Raw genomic sequence first — 17,367 nt, forward strand, 5'->3', positions numbered from 1 at the left:
AAGACTGCATTGCAAGATGCAAACTTCTGATGAGCACCTAAAACAGAAAGGTGGACTTACGGAGTGCAATGTATGTATATATGTATCAATCTGATGAGGACTAGTTGATGTCTGTGTTGCAGTAGTCCTCTGGGCGAGTGCTTAAAACAAATGTACAGATATAATCTCAAGTTTAGTCTTCCATTACAAAAATGCAGGGAAGTCAATTTTCTAACAGGGTGTAGCAATGGTGAATAAGTATTCACAAATAATGCTTAGAAAACAGTCACTCTGAACTGCAATCTCCCCTGCAATGCCAACCCCACTTAATGGTGTTTTGCGTTTGTGTTCTCCCACTGCGCGGGATGCAAAGTTTATCGTTTGAATTATCTGAAACACACTGCACCTTTTGAAGTAAGTGTAAAGTCATTTTACAAAAATGTGTAGATTTATACTTGGTTATGACCCTGACCGTAGATATCATTAGCAAAGGGTTGTACTAACGAGGTCAAACAATAGGCCACATTTTAAAACTAATAAACAAACAATTACCATAATGAACACTATCGTAGTATGTTGCTTAAAACATAATAAATAACACAATATACATAATAAAGTTGAGTTCTTATTTATAAACAGTAACACGTTTAAAGCTTGGGATTCGCTGCCTATAGCTGGATGTTGTTTACATTATCATCAGCATATTTTAAATGACTGGAAGCTAAAATTACTTTTTTAAAAACACTTTTCATATATCAATACAGTATTGGTGTGCGACAATCAGTTCGTTTGAAAACCAGGCTTTAATCACTGACAATAGGTGCACAGGCAGCAATTCCGTGAGTGCTGCGGGGCTCAAGCACCAATGGGATAAAATAAGGTCCTGCACAGTGCAAATAAATCACCTGTTCTGTCAAATTATAATGTGGATGCTTCACAAGCTGAACTGTTATTGCAGCATTTAAATATAAAATTCATTTATACAAAGTCTCCCACCTTTCTTAAAGATTTGCATTTCCCTCGTGTTTCTTATGCTCTCGTTAGTATCTAAACCTAGTATATACAGCATTTGTCAGTTCAAGTATAGTAGAATCTGCAGGAAGTGGTTTTCTCCCACTGCTAATTAAAAAAATTAATAAATAGCCACCTAGCTAACAATTTCATCCCGAGGGCTACAGTGAAACGCACGGTCTTTAAATTGGGACTTTAGTGAAGACTGCGTGTGTAAGTGAGTACATTCATTATTGTAGACAGTAATTCATAGCTAGGCAGCATTTTTGTAAACAGCAACACATGCAATGCACAATAAAATAAACATTTTATGTGTGTTATCGGTGTCAATTTCAGGTGGAGCTTCACGGTTGGCAAGGTAACACAGCTGAGATAATTTTTTCCTCTGTCATCCTGTCTGGTGCTGTCAGTGTCAGTTTCTCAGCACACAGTACAGTAGTTGCTCAGTAACCAGGTACAAACAGGTGATTGATCGATCTATATGAACGTTTAGGAAGGTGCGTTGTTAAAAAAAAAAAAATTATAAATCTAAAATTTATAATGGTTTTATTTAACAAAATAAAATCTAAGACTATTTTTAGGAACCCCAACTGTTGTTGTTGATTCCAATTTAGCCACTTCACATAAGAAATAGTAAGTTTACATCAGGACTAGCAAGTTTAAAAAGGTACTAGTCCTTTGGACTAGTCACATAATATTATTAGTTTTATATATATACATGTGTGTATACATACACACACATTATATATATATATATATATATATATATATATATATATTACACACACACTGATGCGCAGTAGCTCATTGTGCACATACATGTTCTTTACATTTTAAATAGTTACTTTGGACACTAGCGAAATGTTCACTTGCTTAACAAGATCAGTTGAGATCTCCTTGGATACTAAACCCGCCCTGAAATGCACATATCTACCAATTAGTGAGCAGAGCCCAGAGTAGTTATTGGCTGCTGTTAAGTGTTAATCAATAAATCCTGTCCAGTTTTCTTTTTGAAATCGAAACAAGTTTATAATCACATCAGGAACCTGGACCAATACACATAACGTAATTGGATTTAAGTGCAGGGTAAAAGTACACAAAATAGACAGTTTTCACGGTGAAGAATGAATTTCATGGTCCGTGTCATGTTTTTCACGGCTGTGAAATAGGCAGGGCCTTAGTAATGTACTGTATAAGTGTGAGCGAAGCCACGTGGGTGAAACGCTTCTCCGAGCACTCCAGTATGTGACGCATTTTTGGTTGCGACGTGGTATGTAGATTGATTGGGCCTATACATGTATGAAAGTGATATTCTACATATCTTGTTTTCGATGGGCAGTAAGTTGGGCATCAATTAATAATAGATCCACAGACATGTATGAAAGAGCTAGTACACATATTCAAAGCATGTAGACGCAAAATAATACAACCAGAGTTCCATTGCAGGAAAGGGTAGGCTGCCTCTAATGTACTGTTTGGAAAAATGACAATACAGTTGTATTCACTGAAGATAATACAAATCTAAGTGGCTATGCAGTCATGTAAAGTTTTGATTAAAATATGACAGCAAAAAGTGAAATGCGTCTCTGCAGCTGCGGCACAATGAAAAGGACTTCTGCTTTTGCTAGAAGAAGCTGGACCACCTAATTAAGAACATAAGAAAGTTTACAAACAAGAGGAGGCCATTCGGCCCATCTTGCTCGTTTGGTTGTTAGTAGCTTATTGATCCCAGAATCTCATCAAGCAGCTTCTTGAAGGATCCCAGGGTGTCGGCTTCAACAAAATAACTGGGGAGTTGGTTCCAGACCCTCACAATTCTCTGTGTAAAAAAGTGCCTCCTATTTTCTGTTCTGAATGCCCCTTTGTCTAATCTCCATTTATGACCCCTGGTCCTTGTTTCTTTTTTCAGGTCAGTGTATTTTTTTGTTGAATGCAATGGAAAACTCCTGTGCCTTATTTATCAGGGCCCGGTTGCATAAAACATCTTATTATTAAGTATTTAACTTAAGTCTGACACTTAGCTAAGGGAAAAACTTAAGGGTGTTGCACAAAACATCTTAACTGCTCTCCTTAGCTAAGAGAAAACACTTAAGTATGCATGGGCTATTTAAGATTTCAACCAATAGGACAGTAGCTTACTGTACTCTGTAAATCCTGTCTCCATGGCAACATTTGAGCAGTTAAGGAAAACTACAGTACGACTGATAAAAAAAAAAGAAACCCAAACTGGACAGAGGAAAAATATAATACTTACGGAGGAATATAATAAAAGAAAGCAAATAACAGGCAAACTATGTCCGAATTTGACAACTGCCACGAAATGTAACGGCAAATCGCAGCATTCACAAGATTTAAAAAAAAAATACATATATAAAAGATAAGATATACAAAAAAGATACATATATATAAAAGATACATATATATTCTGATTTCAGAAGAGCATCACAAAAAAAACAGGTCAATCTACAAAAAATGTACACTAAACATATGTTTAAAACAATTTGTATGGCTGTGTTCGCAGCAAAAGTGAGAGCAGTATCTTGTATTTAACAGAAATAACCATTAATCTCACTTAAGGTGTTATGCAACCGGCCAATTGTGGGTGTTTTTTTGTTTTGTTTTTTTCAAGTATACACTTTCATAGTGATAAAAAGCCACCAGTAGCGAAAAAAACAAAGTGCTACCGCTGTATCTGAAGAGCAGGGAGCAATGTATGATTTCTGCTTGTTTGGGGTAGTTATCCCCTAAAGTCGTTTTGTGCAACGGTTAACTAACTTAAGGGAAATACTTAAATACAAATATTATTAAAGTAGAACATTTGGGAACTAAGGGGGAAATTTCACTTAAGGTGCTATGCAACCGGCACTTGCCTTTATGTCGCAGTTCAAATCTTCAAATCTGCAGCGTTATTTCACTACAAACCATGCCCGCATTGACAAAGTATTTCCAAAAGATTGTGAACTTCTGTCTTTAAAGGTTAGCGCTAGAACTGCCACGACAGTCATGCGTTATATGTGCTAATTTCCATTTAAATATGGTGTTTCTGCTGTGCAAATGTTAGATATTATGTTCATGAATACATCTTTTGAGTTTTTATCTGAAAGTTTGCATTTAATTTTCATATCGGAGCTGATTAAAATGTACCTGTCAAAATGACTGTGGTAAAAAGCAAAAGGATAAACAGACATAATGTTGACCAAATTTGCCAAACAATCTGAGACCGCAACTTTAGCCTACTCCTAACAAGTGGCCTGTTCCATTGCCCATGCAAAAAAAGCCCTACTCCAAAGGTGAGTTTGTGAAAACTTACCTTAGGGATGTTATTGCTATCCTATGTCCAAACAACAATCAACTGCAAAAGCAAATTTCAGACCTGCAGCTCTCACATCACACTGTAGCACGTATCCATCTTAGGTCTAAATAGTGACATTGAACTACAGCTGCATTCAGAACTCCAACAATGAGCGTAATAAAGAATGCCAAAAGTCACAGAGTACAAATCCTGCCTGTATGTGGTATAAGAAAATCAGTAGTTAGCTACCCACCCAAATAAGAAACAAAAACAAAACTGTGTGTTGATATATAGTGAAAATGTATTTGTTTCGCTATCAATATTACGTATATACTGGAAAAAATAACGGTCAGCCTCATTTAATCGTGTGTGATAGTAATTGTAGTAAAAAATATCAGTGAAATGCTAAATCTGGTCTAGAGGAAGACAGTTCTTAGTCAACAAAAACTCCCAGGTCTTTTTCATAGATTCCTTCTCCAATTTCAGTATCTCCCATATGATATTATAATGCACATTTTAATTGCCTGCATGCAGTACCTTACACTTTTCTCTATTAAATGTCATTTGCCATGTGTCTGCCCAGTTCTGAATCTTGTCTAGATCATTTTGAATGACCTTTGCTGCTGCAACAGTTTTGCCACTCCTCCTATTTTTGTGTCATCTGCAAATTTAACAAGTTTACTTACTATACCAGAATTTAAATCATTAATGTAGATTAGGAATAGCAGAGGACCCAAAGCCCTTGTTACACGAGTCAATTTACTAGCAACTTTTATTGCCTGCGACCAAATCCTGTGAGGATTGCCCCATATAACAACCCTGACAAGGTATTGTCAATTTTCTGGCAACTGCCTGGCAACACAATTGCTTAAGTGGAGAGCAATTACCTAGACTTGGGACAAAGAAATACTTCAGAGTTTTATGAAGGTTGGTCAACACATCTTTATTTTGGTAGTATTTTGATAACAACCAATGCTGGAAGAGTTACTTTTACAAGATTTTAACTTCTTAAAACCTTTGGTCCAACTGTCATTAACTACAGACGAATAAAAATGTAGCTGCTGTAACTCTGCTAAACCAATGTCCATATTTTGTTGTTTCGTTACCTTTTTTAAACTGTTACTCCGCAGCACTGTGATAATATAACCATGAAAGGCCGTTTTTTATTATGACTGACAAAAGAAAAAACAAACAATCGCTTTCTGTACATCCCTGTGTAATGTGTATAAAGTAGCATGTCATTTAAAATATATTACATATGAGAGAGAGAGAGAGAGAGAGAAAGGAGATGGCATCTGCCAATAAATAAATAAAATATATCTTATTACTGTATATTGTACTTGTTCTCAACTCTAACTGGTTGTATCGTTGCTTTGAAGCTCATTCAGTAAACTGTGAAAGCAGCCTTTTTCCTGTCGCTGTAAGAGTCACGGTGGTTGCAGGTGTCACAGATTCTGTGTCTTTTGCTAGTGTCCGTGATTTTTGCTGATGTGCGCGACTTGCAGGGATGTTAGTAAATTGTGTTTACTCTGTATGTGATTTTACTGCAAAGTGTTTCTCCTTAACATTAAACTTCAGCTTCTGCTCACGGACAGATGGCCTGACATTCTCCTGTTGAATTCTCTGATACAGAGCAGAATTCATGGTTCCTTCAATGATGGCAAGTCGTCCAGGTCCTGATGCAGCAAAGCATCCGCAAGTCATGATACTACCACCACCATGCTTGACCGTTGGTATGAGGTTCTTACTGTGGAATGCAGTGTTTGGTTTTCGCCAGACCTGACTGGGCCCATGTTGGCCAAAAAGTTCCACTTTTGACTCATCTGTCCATAGAAGATTGTTCCAGAACTCTTGAGGATCATCCAGGTGCTTTTTAGCAAACCTGAGATGAGCATTCATGTTGTTCTTAGTGAACAGTGGTTTCTGCCTTACTACTCTGCCATGAATCCCATTTTTGCCCAGTGTCTTTCTGATGGTGGAGTCATGAACACTGACCTTAGCCAAGGCAAGAGAAGCCTGCAGATCCTTGGATGTTGTTCTAGGGTTCTTTGTGACTTCCTGGTCGATTTTACACCTTGCTTTTGGAGAAATTTTGGGAGGATGGCCACTCCTGGGAAGATTCACTACTGTCCCAAACTTTCTCCATTTGGACACTATGGCTCTGATTGTGGTTTGGTGGAGCTTCAAAGCCTAAGAATTTGCTTTATAACCCTTTCCAGACTGATAGGCATCAACACACCAATTTTGTTGAAATTTAACCAGTTTAAATCACACGCAGGCTTGTTTTAGTTTTCAAGTTAAATTTGTTTTATAGAATCTTATTTTTTGTTTGAAATCCCAGAAAACTAGTAACACTTACCTACCATTATTTAATATAAATGCGTGGAATAAATTAACAATACAACAGAATACCTTCTGATATTTCTAGCTGCTAGCCACACAGACTTCGATTACATGAAAATTGAGAGCTCTGATGGACCGAATAGCTTATTCCCATCATAAAATGTCTTATGATCTTGAAGCTATTTTATTTATTTTTTTTTGGTAACAGAAATGGGGTTGGAGGTGTATCGCATTTTGAAAAGATTTTGTTAGGAGTATCACTGTCAAAGTAAACTAATTTTAAAACATTATTTTGTTTTTGTAATACATTGTATTGCATATATCTCCAGTAAATGCTAATTTGGTTTATATTACTAGTTTCTATAGTTTATGAATGCATTCTAGAGCACACACAATGACACCTCATTTATCTGCAGATTTCACACATCCGTGGACCTGTTTCCCCAAGCACGCGGATAAATGGAGTTTCACACTGTGTGTGTGTGTGTGTGTGTACATATATATCAGGGCTCGCAAAATTTTGGTAATGGTACTTGCCCTTCGGACAGTCCATTGTCAACATTTGGTTTTCCAAAAAAATGTCAAGGTGCCCTTAATTAACCTATGGACTGTGATTTGTACAAAGTACACTGTATTCAATATAGGTACAGTATCTCAGGGTTCATATATTTTTTCAACATCAAAATTCCACACTTTTCCAGATTTCCATTTGTTTTTACCAGACTTGTGTTTTAGTTAGTTTCTACTAGTGAGCAGAGTACAGTAGCTTGTAATTCCAATCTGTAACTTTTTTTTAAAAAAATCATAGCCTTCAATATAAAATGTATATACTTTGGCTGTCGCAGTGTCTGTTTTACCCTTTGTGCCACTGGAGCAGACAGTCATGTGACATATACCATCGCGCTGATTAGATTAGGATTACTTGAGTTGTCAGGGGTGTTACAAGGGGCAATCCTCACGGGATTTGGTCACAAGCAATGTTTACATGTACGTCACCCCGGAAATGATCTGCGAGGGGAATCTCAACTGAGAAACTGCTGTTTGATTAAAGCATAGAACGTTATCTTGTTATAGAGTAAAAAATTTGGATTGCCCGTCGGGCAAGCAGCCAAAAAAAAAGACATGGTCCGACAGATTTTTTTGGTTGTCCCGGAACCCCGGGCTAGCGATTTTGCTAGCCCTGTATCTAAGTATGTATGTATGTATGTATGTATGTATGTATGTATGTATGTATGTATGTATGTTATATATGTGCCTATAGAAAGTTAACACGCCTTGAACTTTTTTTCACATTTTGTTGTGTCATTGCCTTAGAGTTTCATGCATTTAAATGAGTATTTCTTGCATAGGGCAGCAGGTTTTACTCAAGGACTTCTCTGTACTTTGCTCCATGCATTTTCCCTTCTATCTTGACAAGTGCCCCAGTCCCTGCCGATAAGAAACATCCCCAGCATGATGCTGCCACCACCATGCTTCACAGTAGGGATGATGTTCTTTGGGTGATGCGCTGTATTGGGTTTGCGCCAAACATAATGCTTTGCATAGTTCAATTTTAGTTTCGTCGGACCACAAAACTTTTTGCCACATGGCTACAGTGTGTTTTTTGCATACTTCAAACAAGGTTCAAGGTGGGCTTTCTTGAGTAATGGCTTCCTTCTTGCCACACTACCATACCGGCCAGATTTGTGGAGTGCTTGGGATATTGTTGTCATATGTCAACTTTCACCAGTCTTGGCCTGTAGTTCTTGCAAAGTTGCCAATGGCCTCTTGGTAGCCTCTCTGATCAGTCTCCTTCTTGCTCGGAAACTCAATGTGGCGACTGCACCAATGGATAAAAAAATGCAACGTTTCAGCAAAAGACAGAGCTAAAACATTGTTTGCTAATCTGTATGAGGATGGTAGGATACTATTGTGCAAATGTTGCTGTCATTCGATTGTTCAAGTACGAGTCAATACCATTAAGATCTTATTGTCAGTCGTAAATACATAGAGAACAAGATAGCAAAAAATGCAAAGCATTGCATTCTTCTAGGCTGAAAAACTTAGCCTCTACTGGCATTTAATAAAGCTATAATTAGCAAAGTTAAACCATTACTTTTTTTTTAATTATATTATCTGACAATGAAGAAACAAGCTCAAAGCTATTTTTCTAGATAAACATTGCTTAAAGGAAATTGATCGTTTTACTGGGGAATTTTATGTAGTCACTACACACCATTTGTTTCATAAAGACGTTAATTCTGTCTGGTGACGCACCTCTTGTTCAATAACAAGGCAGAATTAGCAAATAAACAATTGAGAGGATTGGTTCTGTGTTTACGTTAAAAGGGGCTCTGCTTAAATTACAATCGGGTGATACACAGCAGAGAATCTGTGTAGAGCAACAAGTCAGTCAACACGCCTTTTTTATCTAAATGTTTAATATGTTATCCTGGTTATTGTAATGCCAGCAAAACGCATCTACATCTGTGCAGTACTGTAAATAGGATTACTCTCACGTGACATTGCTGGACTGTTACTAAACTATTTCATACTGTTATTGTAATGCCAGCAACAAGCTAAACAGGCATTTTTAACACCTTAATTTGTAGACTAAACGACAGTGTCAGTGGAAGACAGTAAATATTATTCTCTCAACAGTGCTGGACATGTTTTCTGAACTGTTGCGATATAATGAAGTTTTCCTGCTTATTATTAATGCCAGCAGTGAGCCAAGTAAGACATGCAGGTGCATTACTTACAATTCTGCAACAAGTCTGATTGAAAATCTTTGCTTTAAATTTTTTTTTAAAAAAGTAGTTGTAGTAATATTTATTAATTTACTTATTTTAACTATCAACATTATATTTATGATCAAATGCCATGTTTAATTATCAATATTGATAAAAAAATATAAAAAAAAAAAAAAAAAAAAAAAAAAAAAAAAAAAAAAAAAAAAAAAAAACAACAATTAATTGTGGGGTCCCCGAATGGCTCACCTGGTAGAAGCAGTGCCGTTGCCTGCAGAGCGAGTCATACAGCCAGAGATCGCAAGTTCCAATCCTGGTCCTCGCTGGGGACTCCGGGGGGCACCGCATTGGCTTTCGGGTTGGGCTGTGGAATCCACACGCCAGACGCAACGCGAACAGCGACACGACTAAACGACGCGACAAAATCAATAAAACCTCTGCTTTTCAATAGCGCTCTTCACACCAAAGGCGATATGACAAATTACAATTAATTAATGATATCTTTCCAAAAGTGGTCCATTGTTCCACACCTGGCGCAGTTATGTACATTATTAACTAGAGAGACGTGGTTTTGCCTCGTTTCTTGTGCTTCATTCCTGCACCCCACAACTACCACGTTAATTATTTGCCAGTTTGAAAGAAATCCACCAGATGTTTTTAGAGACAGAGCAGTAAACCCTACAAGGCAGACATGTTGTATAGGTCAAGGTCACACCGAGCCCATAAATTGTTACAGATATGTTATACCAGTTTAAAGTTTGTAAGGCAAATAGACAGAGATATAATAAAGTATTTGTGTGGCAACAAACAGAAATAGAATGCATCCATTGGCAGCTACTCAATTTCTAAACACGTGTTCCTAGATAGTGCTGCCAGCCTTGCTTTTGATTCAAGAGTTATTTAATGCATTCACATGATCCCATAAGTATCTGAACTACATTAAAATGACACTTTCCTTTTTTCATACACACACCTTAAGTTAGGCACCTTCAATGCAGTTTATGACTACAATCACTTTCAATAAAAACCACAAACATTTCAATTAGTGCTTAAACTGTATTCCAACTACAGTTCACTGCCTATGTCAGCTAATAAGATTAAATTAAAAGTTAAATACATATTTTAGTCTTTCCAAACAAATCCGACAACAGTAACTAAAAGGGTACTTTTTACATGCCAGTTATGTACTCAATCCACACATGAATGGAAACCCCACAAGAATTAGTGTTGACTAAGTCACCGATTTTTTTCCACCCCCAATCAAAAATGTTTTTTGTTCAGTTCCATTTCAATAACTAAACTGAGATCTGTTGTTAACATATTGGTTGTGAATGTGTAAGTAAACGGCACAGTTCAGTTTATTGCAGTTAGTGAATGAATGAATGAATGAATAAATAAATAAATAAATAAATGTGAGAGAAATCAAACATTTACTGTCAACAGTCGACTTTCTTTCATGTTTTGTATATTCTGTTGTGCAGAGATGTTACGGCGCACACAGTTCGTGTGCAATGTGTCACGAATGGCGCACTGGTGAAGAGAGGACAGGGGTTCTTAAGGAGTTATGTCTTTGTAGATCAAAACACTTAAGTGTCGGCTTATTTTACGCCTCTGTTAAAAAAAAACAGCTAAAACATATGAATCACCGTAATTTGCTACATTATGAAAGGGATTATTCGTTAAACGATTTTTGTTTTATGCGATCGCATACTTCTGGCTGGAGGGACTGATAATAATATACCTCTACTGCTCTGCCCTGCCCTGCCCTGCCCTGACGCAATGTCGATAGCATTCACTCACCTACGATGTGGTTCCTCAAGGACATGATTCCACGCTGTTCTCTGTCGATGTCAATGATTTTCTCTCCCTGTGACAATCTGCTTCCATGCACTGTTTTACACATGGACCACCACGGTTCCGTCGCACGGAGATTACATCGGCAAATAGGGGTGGAGTATGATTTAACAACAATTCTTCAGGACCGGTGGCGCCATTTTTTTGTCCAACCCCTATGCCTGAAGAGACACGGCCCAATGAAGCTGGGGGAGGGGAGTGACGAAAATCCTGTGATTTAATACAAACTTGCTGAGAGGCTACAGCTGCTGTGATTGGGGGTGTCATGGCAAATTTCGCCCCCCTGCAAATTTAACCCCCCACCCCCAGCCCCCTTCCCTGTCATGTGGCATGTCAGCGTTCTGTTGCTATGCGCGTCACTGCTTTTGCTCCGCTGGTGTTGATACTTGGAATTCATTGACGCTGTCATACAAATGTCTACACAGCGAAACGAAACTGCATCAAATAATTTATCTTTTTACAGTAGAAATGTGTAATACTGTGGGGTTTTTGTCCCTCAGAAAAGTACATTTACCAATTGATATGGATCACTTAAGAGCATCATATCGCTACCTCAATGTAACTGGGTGTCCCACACACTTTTTTAGGCACGTTTGATTTTGTTATTGTAGTATATTCACGTTTTGATTTGCCACGTTTGATTGAATGTTTATTTTACTTTAACACATTTATAAAGCACGTTGATTTTGGCATGTTACTTTGTTGTAGATTTGCACAGATCTCACTGGCACGTTGATGTTCTCCTTGTTCTCAGCCCTATAGGTGCAGGGTCATTCTACAAATGTGGTGGCAAATGCTGTCACTCACCTTTATAGTAATTAAATTCAGATAAAAATGGCAAATAATCACATAATACCAAAATACTTTAATTACGTTTAATTAAGATCTTTATGAATAGTCACATTATTTTCTACTCTTTTAGCTGCAAAAGTTGAATTTAATTTACATTTCAAAGTCAGTGAGAGCATGAAAATTGGCCCTTCAATCATATTATGAGCAGAGGTGTTATGACATTTTTCTAGATTAAAAAAAATATATTTTATAGTTTTTAAAGCTTGGTTATAAACAGGTGTTTTTAAATATGTGTTTAGACATGTGGAGAAGTAGTAATCTTAAATAATTATTTAAATATGTTTAATTAAAATTTGTCACTCAATTTAACGTCAGTGGTGTTACCACAATGAAAATTCTCAATCACAATGAAATATAAAGGCTTCAAGAAGTCCTTACTGTTGCAAAAGGTCATTGGAGGCGGGGCTTGTGTGATGAGCTCATAGTGAGTGAGCACACCCTTGCACTTTTCCATCAATTTGATGAAATATATGGTTATTTTGTGTGTCACACTTTAAAAGCATCAGTGGTGTTACCTTTTCTTATTGGTGGGAAAATGTAATTTCAGCAAAAACATCAAATACACTTAATACTTAACTGGTACATAAAGGGTTGATTAACTTTTTTTCTGGGAGACTATGGTCTCCATCTTGGAAAATCTCTCATTATTTAAATTTCTCAGCTCCTAAACAAATGTTCAACATAAAAAGTATTTATTTATTTATTTATTTAACCAAGGCGCTTTACAAGTTTTTAGAATTTGTACAATCTGAAAAAAATGGGTGAAGAAAGAGGGTAAGATTATTGGGGTAAGGTGAGGAGATTAATAGCTATACAAAAGCAAGGGCCAGAGGCTAGGTCAGGATCGGGCAGGCAAGGTCATAACAGGAGGTTGGGGGCCAGGAGTAAGGGTAGGATGGGATAGAGAAAAAATATGAGTTTTAATGGAGGAGTGAAAACTGCGCAGTGGGTGACTGTTTTATGTTGAGTGAGAGTTTATTCCAATGAAGGGGAGCAAGAAGAGAGATGGAATGGAAACAGGATTGGCCACAGGGCGAGGGTGGGACAGAGAGGGACAATAGTGATTGGGAGCATAAGGGACGAGAAGGAATATAATAGGAAATTAGTTCAGCCAGATATGATGGGGCACGGCCATGGAGAGATTTATATACTAGTGTAAGGAATTTAAACAGGCAACGGTGGTAAAAAGGGAGTTAGTGTAGCTGGAGGAAGAGAGAAGTGTGGAAGGAGTGGAGGAGGTTAAATATAATACAGGCAGCAGCATTTTGAATTTGTTGAAGTGGTTTAAAGGCATAACCAAGCTGAGTGAAAATGAAAGAATGGACCAGGAGTTTGGTAGTGAGAAGGAGATGGAGGGGTGTATTTTGTGGGTGTTGAATAGGTGAAAACTGTAGGTGCGTGTTATGGCTGAGATATGGTCAGAAAGGGAGAGGGTGGAATCAAATATGACCCAGAAGTTACGAGCGGAGAGGGTTGGAATGAGGGACTTGGAGTGGGGGGTGAAATGATGGGGCAGGGTGGTGGAGGGGAAGAAAAGGATTTCAGTTTTTGATGGGTTGATGAGGAGGTAACGGCATGCCATCCAGGATTGGATAGCGACCGGACAGGCTGATATACGGGCGGCCAGGTCAGGGCTAAAAGAGAGGAATGAAAAGAGAATCTGGGTGTCATCAGCAAAGAAATGGTGGGGGAAGTTAAATGAGGAAATGATAGCTTCTAGGGGTGAGGTGTACAGGGAGAATAGTAAGGGTCCAAGGACTGAGCCCTGGGGGAAACCAACAGTCGGGGGGGGGGGGGGGGGAGGGCGGCGGGGAAGTGAGGTTATTGAAGGCAACGGCAGAGGTGCATGAAGAAAGATATGACTGTAGCCAGGCAAGTGGCGTGCCAGAGATGCCCAGGCTAGAGAGAGTGGAGAGGAGGATGGGGTGGTCGAGAGTGTCAAAAGTAGAGGAAAGACCAAGAAGAATGAGGATAGAGGAAAATCCAGCATGGGAGCAGTTGGCCAGATGGTTCTGTTTATATTATATATTATCATTGTGTATATGTATTGCAATATCATAACAATATCTTATCACATGACTTGTCAGGTATGGCAGAATTAAGTGCAGCAGAGAAACAAAAAAGATACAGGCACAGTTGTTCCTTTAGAAAACGTATTCAAAATATTTTGAACGATTGAATTGCTTAATTGATCATTTTCAATGTATTTTAAACTAATGTCAGTTTTCAAAATTTGATATATTTCTTAACAGTTCATAAATTAAAGAAGTTTGTTGATACAACAATGTGTCAATGTCATTGGTATTACACTGTGTCAGAGGTGTTACTGCAGGGAGGATTGATGTTCTGGTAACAAGAATGCCACAAACTAAATATTCATCATTTCAACATGCCTACTTGTAACATTACTTGAAAGACAACATGTTAGGGAAATACTTATGCAAGTTTGATGAAACATATTCAATTATTGTTTAAAATAGAGAAAAAATGGGCCAGCTCAAATCAATAAATAGCATACAATGGAATTTTACATTTACTTTTTAAAAAAAAAAAAAGAAATAATTATAACAATCTTATTTTAGAATTGTTAAAAGACATTCCTTTCTTACACATGTTGAGCAAAAAAATAAATAAATAAATAACAAATAAGATTGTGGTTAACCAATATTTGCATTTTAGGTATGAGTAACACCACTGAATAAAGAGCAGCCTAACCACTATTTGATTAAAAATATTAAAATAACTGAAATTCATTAAGCCCTAAAATTAGTTGTATAAGAAAGATAAGATGTTCACAAATGCATTACACAACTTTTTCTTAGTGAATGGTGAGTTTCATTTCCAATAAATTTTCAGATCCAAAATCCACCGCATTTGTAGAATGACCCTGCTAATTTAATAATTAAGAAGCTGAGCACCTGGTATAAGAGTTCCCGATTTCCATTCGAGAGATAGGATTTTGTCAATACTGTTTTGTCAATAATGTTTTGTAAAACATTAAAATGGAAAATAATATAAATGCATTAAAAGTTATTGAAGCTGTCTCATATTTTTGAAGACTTACATAGACATTTAAATAAATGATAAACTTTGCACATATATCAAAGATATACGTTTCGATACGTTGTACATATCTTTCTGAAGGCAGCAAGTATTGATACCTGTTGATTTGGAGAAATATTGTAGATGTGCTAGCACTTAAATTTGATTATTTCTAATCTTTCATTTTTAATTGGTATGGTAGTCTTAGTTTCTGAGCTACTGAATTATTGCCTGATTTGAATATTTATACAAGCATATGAAAGAAAAGCATTTATATACAAGGTTTATATATATATATATATATATATATATATATATATATATATATATATATATATATATATATATATACACACACACACACACACACACACACACACACACACACACACACACACACACATATATATATATATATATATATATATATATATATACACACACACACACACACACACACACACACACACATATATATATATATATATATATATATATATATATATATATATATATATGTTTGAGTACCAGTTATAAGGCATTAGATTGAGTTGTCCTTCACTTTCCTTCTTTGCCAGATAGTTCGTGCACAACTTTGAGGTGTGTTTCAGGTCATTATTTTGCTGAAGAAAGGACGACTGCCCAACTAGCCATAATCCTGATGGAATTGCATGCCTCTGAAGTATACTATGATAGCCATGCTGGTTGAGCTTGCCATGGACTTGGTAAAGATCACCAACTCTGTCACCAGCAAAGCAACCCCAGACCGTGTGTGTGTGTGTGTGTGTGTGTGTGTGTGTGTGTGTGTGTGTGTGTGTGTGTTTATTTGGAATTGATTAAATAATAGCAGAAATGTGAGTACCAGAAAACAAAATTAAGAAAAAAGAAACATAAAAATGACATAACTTAGGAGCCTGTGTTTAAGAAATGACCAGTATAAAGGACAGAGCTACTTTTCCACAACATATCAGTAATGTCAGTGGTCTTTTCAAGGGCTGCATTACAATGAATGTTTTTCTAATTCTTTCAAATAGGTTTTAGCTCATTCTTTTAAAAACATTAATTTAAAAACCTCCACTCATTGAAGTATTTACTGTAATATTATCTTTCCTTTTGTTTTATCTGTCAGGTAAGTACCTGTGTATCACTGATCTCTTACTCCTTTCTCGAGTTGCGAGAGAACCCCTCTCTCAGAGGTACATTGCTGTGATGTGGAGGTCTACAACACATGCAGGAAACCATACAGGACTGCACTGGAGCTGATGGTGGACCGCGAGAGGTGTGGCGAATGGTTCCATGGTCAGTGCCAAGATCTACGGCCAGATGACCTCATAAGTATGCTCCATTTGCAGTGTTACAAATAGTTAAGTATGGTAAGTAAAGGTGTAACAGATTTATTATTTTATTTTTTTCTGTTTTTTGGGTTTTTTTTTTGTTAATTTATGCAAAGCCTTCTAGCTTGGTATATTGTACTAACAGTAAAATCTGGTAATGCCTATCAAGCAACATTACCATAATTTACAGCTGTTTACATTTGTACAGTAGGGCATTGGTAATAAGGCTCATTATCTTCACAAATTACATATTTCAAAGATTTTTTTTTTTTTTCAGCAAACCCTGATTCTGCATTGAGACCTGTTTATTTTGAGAAATATTGTAGATGCTTTAGCACTTTCATTTTTAATTGGTAAGGTAGTCTTAGTTTCTGAGCTACTGAATTATTGCCTGACTTGAGTATTTCTGGGGCAGAGATATCAAAAGTAAATTGGATGTCAGTTATAACACCCACCTTGTTTAATGTAGTTATTGTGAACCAGCTGGGGAGGTGCTGATTCACTGTATTTAAGTGAAATTGTGCCAAATAAGGTGTGTGTAACATGATATAAAAGTACAGTAGATGTAATTCTGAAGTAATAAACAACTTCACATTTTACATGTTTCAGACAGAATGAAATGTCCATATGATATACTGATAACAAATGTCACTATACATTTTTAGTGTCATTTTTAAACAGGGAGTCTCTTATAAAGTCCTTCTTTTTTGTGGGTTATATGAGAAGGCATTTTAAAGTTCTGTTAAACCTACTACTAACACCCCACTCCATAGGTCAGGACCTTGATGGGGACTTTTTACCAAAGCTGCCCTACAGTATTTGTTTATTTGTTTATTTTTTCACTACTGCTTACGCATTTAGTCCTGGACAGCACTGTACAATGGAAATATGCAATCTGATCATGTACTTGCTTTATTGTGAAGAATACAAA

General features: G+C 36.8%; 1 protein-coding gene across 1 annotated transcript in view; it reads right to left on the bottom strand.

Annotated features, from left to right (window-relative positions):
* Positions 1–11,292, bottom strand: part of slc5a6a (solute carrier family 5 member 6a) — an 80,942-nt gene extending 69,650 nt beyond the window's left edge. Inside the window, exon 1 of the mRNA XM_041250666.1 lies at positions 11,155–11,292. The gene's annotated coding sequence lies outside the window, so the exon portion shown is untranslated. The remainder of the gene's footprint in view (positions 1–11,154) is intronic.
* Between the last annotated feature and the right edge of the window lie 6,075 nt (positions 11,293–17,367).

The sequence above is a fragment of the Polyodon spathula genome, chromosome 5, assembly GCF_017654505.1.
Source record: "Polyodon spathula isolate WHYD16114869_AA chromosome 5, ASM1765450v1, whole genome shotgun sequence".
Lineage (NCBI taxonomy): Eukaryota > Metazoa > Chordata > Actinopteri > Acipenseriformes > Polyodontidae > Polyodon > Polyodon spathula.